This window comes from Mastomys coucha, unplaced genomic scaffold (genome assembly GCF_008632895.1).
Source record: "Mastomys coucha isolate ucsf_1 unplaced genomic scaffold, UCSF_Mcou_1 pScaffold22, whole genome shotgun sequence".
NCBI classification, from domain to species: domain Eukaryota; kingdom Metazoa; phylum Chordata; class Mammalia; order Rodentia; family Muridae; genus Mastomys; species Mastomys coucha.
In genome coordinates, this window is record NW_022196905.1 from 39,044,630 (window position 1) to 39,052,800 (window position 8,171).

Below are 8,171 nucleotides of genomic sequence, written 5' to 3' on the forward strand. Positions count from 1 at the left end.
TGTAAACAATGTTCTCATGTATAAGAATCTCTTTCTCTGTGTGTGTCTCTGTCTCTCTCTCTCTATCTCCTCTCTCTCTGTCTCTCTGCCTGTCTGTCTGTCTCTCTGTCTCTCCTGTCTGTCTGTCTGTCTCTCTCTCTCTCCCTCTCTCCTTCTCTTAAATATAAAGGTTTATGTTCCAGACTTTTCAGCTCTTGTATTTCTAAATTATGTCACAGAAGGGGATGGTATCAGAAGCTGATCAACAGAATAATTTAAATATCTTTTTCTTTGTTGTTAACGTTGCCAGTTTCCCCAAATGTGGCTAAACTAAGACGTATTTGGCAAGTCAAAAGAGTTCTCACACATCTTGATTTTGCAAGTTTGAAGCTTTATAGGTATAACTTTCCCAGCATTTCTGTCCTCTTAACAGTTTGTGCATTTTCATTCCTCTGTAATATATGAATATCTTACTCTAAGATATATTATAGAAATGAGACCATTATTCAAGAAGAGAATCTTCTGTACTAACAGAATCACTATTTGTAGCATACAAGACTAAATAAATGTCTCCCATGAGTGAGTAAATGCAAAATAAAAAGTAACCACTCAACTTTAATAGTTTAAAAAATGCTATTAAACATAATGGCTTCTTGACATTCAAGTAGCACTATGTTTTAAGAGATCTTCGTTCTTAAGAACTACTTTATTTTCATTTTAAATATTGATGGCAAACCAAGTTCTCCAGAGTATGAAGACATGGGAGGAAACTCTCAACATAAAACAAATTTCCATGGACCCTGGAGTTCCAAGGTACTGGGGTTCTGTTTGGTTTTGTGTTTATGTTTGTCTTTTCCTGAGGCTGTATAATAAGATCATACAGATGAAGAACTTGAATATGTACAAAACAATCTTATTTCTCAAGACTTCCTTTTTTCTCTGTGGTGCATGCTTGGAATCACTTCTATACTTTACCTGACTTTGACCTTAAGAGGATGCTTAAGGTCATAGCTTCCATATGCTATCCTTCATATCAGATGAAGAACATGATGCCCCAATGGCTCAGTCACAGAATAAGTTGCACACAAAAAGTCACAGAGAAGAGGAAGGAGGAAAGGGCTGTGGAGAATTCCAGGGGTCTTTGTCACCTCTTCAGAGATCTGCACTGGAATCAAACTGCAAGGAAAAAGAAAACTTGGTGTGCCAATCCATGCCCAAGATTAGCCTGGGATTATGTGATGGGTACTTTGAAGTTCTGTATTTTATCCTACCCTGATGTAGCAGGACACTAAGAGAAAGCCCTGGCTAGGAATTGTGTGCATGTTCCTAGCGTTCTCTATGTTACATCAAGTATATGATGTTACATCAGGATCAGCCTGAACTCGGGGTGAGCTCAGGCAAGAGCATTGCTCCCAAGTGAAGACCCAAGTGATTATGGGGTGATGTTGTGACAAAGACCCCAGTGTCTATCTGTTAGACCCTGAGTTCTCTGAAGGAAACCTTAGGTCAATATCAGGTCCACAGTGGAGTGTGATATGATTCCTGGAGCCTAAGAGAGTCCCCAGGGCATGGTTGATATATGCCCCATTAATGACTCTCTGGTAGAATAAAGAAGCCAACTGCCACTCAAAGTTTAGACCAAGTTGCCCAGACTTCTTGGATTTGCCTTACTCCCAAGGACAAAACTGGATTAAATAAATGAATTATCTCATCCCACAGTGAATTTATTAAGATATGCCTTCTATGATTTTAGCCCAGGATTCAAATTTTACATGAATCTAACCAACCAACCACCTTTCCATTATATGGTGTCACTCAATGTCACAGTTGATAAAAATTAAAAATATGAAAATACTTGTTAGGTTAAGTCATATTTGAATTGAGTATCCAAGCTTATCCCATGCAGTTTTCAAAGATAGATTTATTTGAGTGAGCTTCCAACTGGGAGTATTTTCACATATTTGTGGTCAACAACCACATGGAAAGTGATTTGTTCTGAGTTGTCAAATATTTCATTGTCAGCTCACTGATCTGCTGCTATTGTTGATATTATACAACAAGAAAAAAATTACCAAATCATAAAGTATCTACAGAGAACTGACAGGCCAGGCATGGTAGCCAGAGTGCAAACACTGGCATGATCTCTGTGGGAGCTGGGACACCAGTCCCACACTTGACTTGCTTGAGTGGCAGCATCCTCTTCCAGGATGGGGCAGCAGCTCTTGCTTCATTACACTATGAAGATAACAGGAAATGATACACGAGAAAGTGCACACAGCTCATGGTGAAGAGTAGCCACTGCTATTGTGTAAGACCCTTCACTTGTTCTGACACAGGAGGAGAGAAATGTAAGGGATAAAAGGGCAAACAATATGTTTTCTTTGGAAGATAGGAAATTGAAAAATCCAAGAAAGAGGCATTTAGAGTTTAAAAATCCAGAATATCCCCTTTCTTTATCGAATATATGATCTGAGGCAAGTCATTCTATTTTCTTCTTCTATAGAACACGATTAATCATAAACCCTAGAAAGCATCTTGTAGTGTGTGGAGTGTGTGTGTGTGTGTGTGTGTGTGTGTGTGTGTGTGTGTGTGTTAGTCACATGCATGCAGGTGCAAGTGTGCAAACGAGATATGGAAGGAAAGAGTTCTCCATCAGGTGTTTTTCTCTACTAATGTCTACATTATATCTTCAGACAGGGCTTTTCACTAAACCCAAAGCTCACCAATTTGACTAGACTGGTTGGCCAGGGAGTCCTCAGAATCCTCCTTCAGTTTCTACCTCCCCAACTCTGGGATTACAGGTTCCCTTGAGTGTCTGTACTCAGGTATTTTTATACAGATCTTAGGTATCAAATTCAGATCTTTAGCAGTCTACCAACTGAGCCAACTCCCTACCTCCACACTCTCTGCATTATAAAGCACTGTTCAAGTGGTAGGTGCAAAATATTGTGACATTGCTACAGGAGTGACATTCAGACCAATGATACAGGTTTGCACAAATGGACAGAGCAGTGCACAGATGGAAAGTGGGAGCTGTAGATTTACATGTTCATGCTGTGGAGCTGGAGAAACTGATCACAGACTAAGAGTTTTTCTATCTTTTGGCAGCTATAAAGCAAAGGAAGCAGAAATAGAATAGGTACCATTTACAGGCTATTCCAACAGTACTAGCAGGTTCGGCAGCAGTTAAACAAAACTTGTCTGCACAGGACAGTATTCAGAATTATTTTCTAAGAGGGAATATTATCACATCTGACTTCAAAACAGGTTTTGTGGTGTGGTGATTCTAAAATGTTTTATGTACATAAATTGGGTTCAGAAGGTAATGTACTAACACTGGGCACTAACACTGTCTAATCCTTGTACACTGGAAGATGAGGCAGGAGGATGTCTGTGAGTCCAAGGTTCACCTCAACTACACTGTGAATCCCAGACCATTATAGATGACAGAGTAGGATCTTGTCTCATTTAAAAACATCACATCCTGAAAGACAAGAGAACAAAGCCTTAACAACAGAAAACATTATTGTAAGATTTTTTTTAAGAAAAAAAATCACACAGAAATTCAGAGAAAAGAGAAGCAAGCTTTTTGTGTACACACCGAGTGTATTGAAGGCTACCTCAGAGGTTATTCAGGATATTCTCTTCAACCATGTCAATATTGCCACAGGGTTTCCAAGAATCCACAAATCACGATTCACACACCAATCCCCACCAGCTTTGACAAACACTGGAATTCCTTAGCAAGCCAAGGTAAGATGAGGGGTGTTTTGCCGAAGATGAATGGGAAGTTGGGAGGAGTTGGTAGTCCACTGAAGGGGCAGTGGAGGGCCATAAAGCCTAGCTAGTCATTAATCTCCAGGAGAAAGCCAGAGCTAAGGTCATTATTGGTATTATAAACTAAAACTGAAAAGGGAGAAAGAAAAAGACAGCATGTTGCTCTTTCCTTGGGTGACACAGTTTCAGTTGGTGCATATTGAGCATTTCTAGAGATTTAATTAAGCAATCAGATTGCTTGAGTGGTCTCAATATTCAGTGCCTTTTATAGAGTTCTTTAATGACTATGCATAGAATTATTCTGGATACTTTATGGACCATAGCAAGTGAAGCTTTATGTCTTTTTCCCAGGAACACAGTGCATCTTTCCACCACCACTCAGACTAAAACAAAGATAGTTATGGTTGGTTTTGGTCATTAGGAAGATTTTAGCATCATGGCTAGAAAAGTTCAGCTGGTGAATTAAAGAAAAGGTGATTTTGGTAAACAAAAGAGCACATGGCTTTACTTCCTCATGATTCACTGTGAAATTCTGGCAGTTTATTACAGGGACTGTGACAGTATCTGAGGAGACAAGGAGAGGCAATGTTTCCAGCAGGCTAGACATCCTTTTGTTTATTCCCTAGTCAAAAAGACATAAGCAGTATTTTTAGAATGAAGGTTATACAAGAGAACAGAATTGGTGGACTTGTACCCACACAAAGAGCAAGCAGCATTGCTAAAGGACTTGGGATCTTGGGCAATTTGCTTTCTCTATGTGCCTCACTGTCTTTGTCTTTAACATGGAATTCAAAGAATTCTTTCCTCATAGGCTCCTGTAAAGAATAAGTGGGAAAATCTACAGACGCTCCCTCAAAACAGTTCCCAGCATGTAATATGAATTATGTAAGTGTCATTTACCAGCATTATGTTCTTGCCCACAAAAGCAAGATTGCATGTACAAGGACAAATAAATATGCCAGATATTTGTAAATAGTGATAACTGATACCACCCACAAAACAAATCACAAACACAGACATAGACACACACACACACACACACACACACACACACACACACTAAATCATTAATGTAATTGGAGTAGAGTGGATTTTTCAATAAATTCTTCTCCAAGAAGTAGTACTTATATTTAGCCTTGGACCCTGGATTGCAGGGCTATGCTGGAGAATTAGGTGAAATGGCATGGGAGAAAAATAAGCTGCCTTAACTGGTTAAAAGTATCACAGGTAAGTTTTAAGAAAAATTAACTTGCCGGGCAGTGGTGGCACACGCCTTTAATCCCAGAACTTGGGAGGCAGAAGCAGGTGGATTTCTGAGTTCGAGGCCAGCCTGGTCTACAGAGTGTGTTCCAGGACAGCCAGGACTACACAGATTAACCCTGTATTGAAGAAAAAAAGAAAGAAAGAAAGAGAGAGAGAGAGAGAGAGAGAGAGAGAGAGAGAGAGAAAGAGAGAGAGAAAGATTAACTTTACATGTTCCACGTAAGTCAGTAACATGATAAATACTCAAAATGGAACCAAACCATAAAAGGAAAGGTGATCATATGTATAATCATCTGTGAAATGAATGGGCTATCCTGCAGGATTTCTAAGTTTGGGGAACTCTACATTTCTGTGGTTCCAGGGCCTTCATATTTTACTTGATAGAAAATTCACCAGATTCCCAGAGAAATTGGGTCACATACAAAATTACTTCTGTAATTTCCACTTTTCTCAGTCCTTATGAATATGTACAACTTTCTGAGTATTAAGTTTGGATTTAAACATTTCTAACTTATGGATACAAATACATGTAGTTATCTATATCTATAGCAATATCCATATCTATACCCATATCATATCAATACTTATCTGTAATTATAAGTACCCTAATCTTTTGAACAATCACTGTAGAAAATTGTTAATGTAATCCAATTCTTTGTTGGATATCACCTGTACACAACATGTAACTTAGTATTCCATTTAACACACAAACACACATACAAACACAATAATAAAAGGAACCATTTTTATGAATATTCACAACCTTGTGACTGTCAAGTTTAGGTCTACATATTCCTAACTTACAGATTTAAATACCAGAAGTTATTTGAATAACATATAACACACACACACACACACATATATATATATATGTACACACACACACACACGCATATCCTAATTCAATTAGTCTGTGGGATATTGTGAATGAAAAATGTTTCTGCAAAAATCACTAGCTCAGTGCCTTTGTATGCATTACAAACACACACACACACACAAATTCAGAAGTAATAAAATGAACCATTCTTTCTTTTCCTTCCACTGAATATTTTAATGCTCTCTCTCTCTCTCTCTCTCTCTCTCTCTCTCTCTCTCTCTCTCTCAAAAAAAAAAAAAAAAAGCTTAATACATTCTGCCTGCAAATAGAATGGACTGCCTCTATATCTCTAATAAATCACTAGATTTTTAAGGTCTAAGGGAGCTATGGTTTGAATATGTAATTCTCACCAAAAATTCATATGTTGCAAGTTTGAATTGGGCTTTGGAGAAGTGATTGGAGCCTGAGAGGTCTGATCTAATCAATGTATTTACCTAGGGGTAAACTTTGAAGTGCAAATATGTCAAGATGGAAATTTTGACAAGTTAACAGAGTGATCAGGAAAATGGAAGTATGGAAATTTTCAGAAGTTGACATAGTGATCAGGAAAATGGAGGTGTGATCTCACCATTTGAGCTGATAACTACAGGTTGATGCGTGTAAAAGAGATGGTTATTGAAGCTGTGCCCTACTTTTGTTTCTGTTTCTATGATAAGATAGTGTAACCAAAAGCAAACCTGGGGAGGCAGCGGTTTATGCGGCATTATACCCCATCGGCAAAGGAAGCCAGGGTAGGAGCTCAAGCAAACCATGAGGCAGGAACTAAAGCAGAGACCATTGGGTAAGGCTGTTATTGGTGTCTTCTTGTGCATTCCTCAGTTTGCTTTTCTATACATCCTAGGACCATTTGACCAGGGGTGGCACCAACCTCAATGAGCTGGGCCATCATTCTTTGATCAAGAAAATGCCCTCACAGGCTTATTTATAGGCCATCTGCTGGAGGCAGTCCCTCTACTAGGGTTCTCTCTATCCAGGTGACTCTAGTTGTGTCTGGTCATCAAAACCCATCAGTGAGTGACGAACTATCAGCGGATTGCTGCCTGGATGGATGGATGATATAATGGCATTATTAGGAGATGGTGAAAGTGGGAGGTGAGGCATATTTGAATAAAGTAAGTTATTGGAGATGCTTATTCTGTTCCCTACCACTTCCTCAGCTTTCTCGGCTTCCTATCTGATATGAGGAAATATACAGCCACAATGTTATGTCTCACTGTGGCCACTACAAACTGAACCTTCTGAATCCAGGAGCCAAATAAGTAATCCCCCCCCCTTTTTTTTTTTTGAGTTGCCTTGTTCTGTGTTTACTTTCAGCAATAGAACACAACTGACTACCACAAAGGGCTAGGCTTAGATAATCTTGGCTTCTTCACAGCACCTGGTTGTAAACTGATGGTAAGAAAGTCTTCTTTCTGTAATGAAACATAAGACAGGCCTTCCAGAATTATCTGTGACCCTGTGTGGGAACACTGAACACTGTGGGAGTCCATGGTCGCCACAGGTCACATAAGATTAGCTTCTATTTGAATTGTGTTAAATAAACGTTTGTTATTCTAACATCTAACATCTCCAGGGTAGAATCACATGCTAACTAAGGTCTCAGAAGGAGAGTTATCCAGACTCCTATATTCACTATTCTTAATGAGAAAAGGGGGTCCATTTTCTGTGCATAGTTTGGGCTGAAGCAGAGGTAACCATCACTTTATGAGAGGGTAAATGGGGACATAGTGGTGTCTAGAGACAATATGATACAGTGTTGAAAATCCAAAGAGTCATAATTACTTCCAGCTGTATCATTAAGGGGCCTTGGGAGAGTCCCCCTCCTCTCTCCCTTGACACACACATATCTTGGCCCTGAGCCTATTTGGGCTTCTCTAAAATGAGTGTTAGAACTTCATCGATTTTCTTGCGGTGTTCTTAACCCCTCTAGTTCCCTCAATCCCTCCCCTCACTCTTCTTTAAGACTCCCCGAGCTCTGCCTACAATCTGGCTGTTGGTAAACTGACTGGGACTGACTGGAGCTCACAGAGACTGAACCACCAATCAAAAAGTATGTATGGGCTGGACCTGGGCCCCCTACACATATGTAGCAGATGTGAAGTTTGGTCTTCATATGGATCCCCCAACAACTGAATCAAGGGCTGTTTCCGACTCTGTTGCCTGCCTGTGGATCACTTTCCCCAAGCTGGGTTGCCTTGTCTGGCCTCAGAAGATGAGGATGTGCTTAGCCCTGCTTTGACTTGATGTGCCAAGGTGGACTGGTACCCTTTGGAGG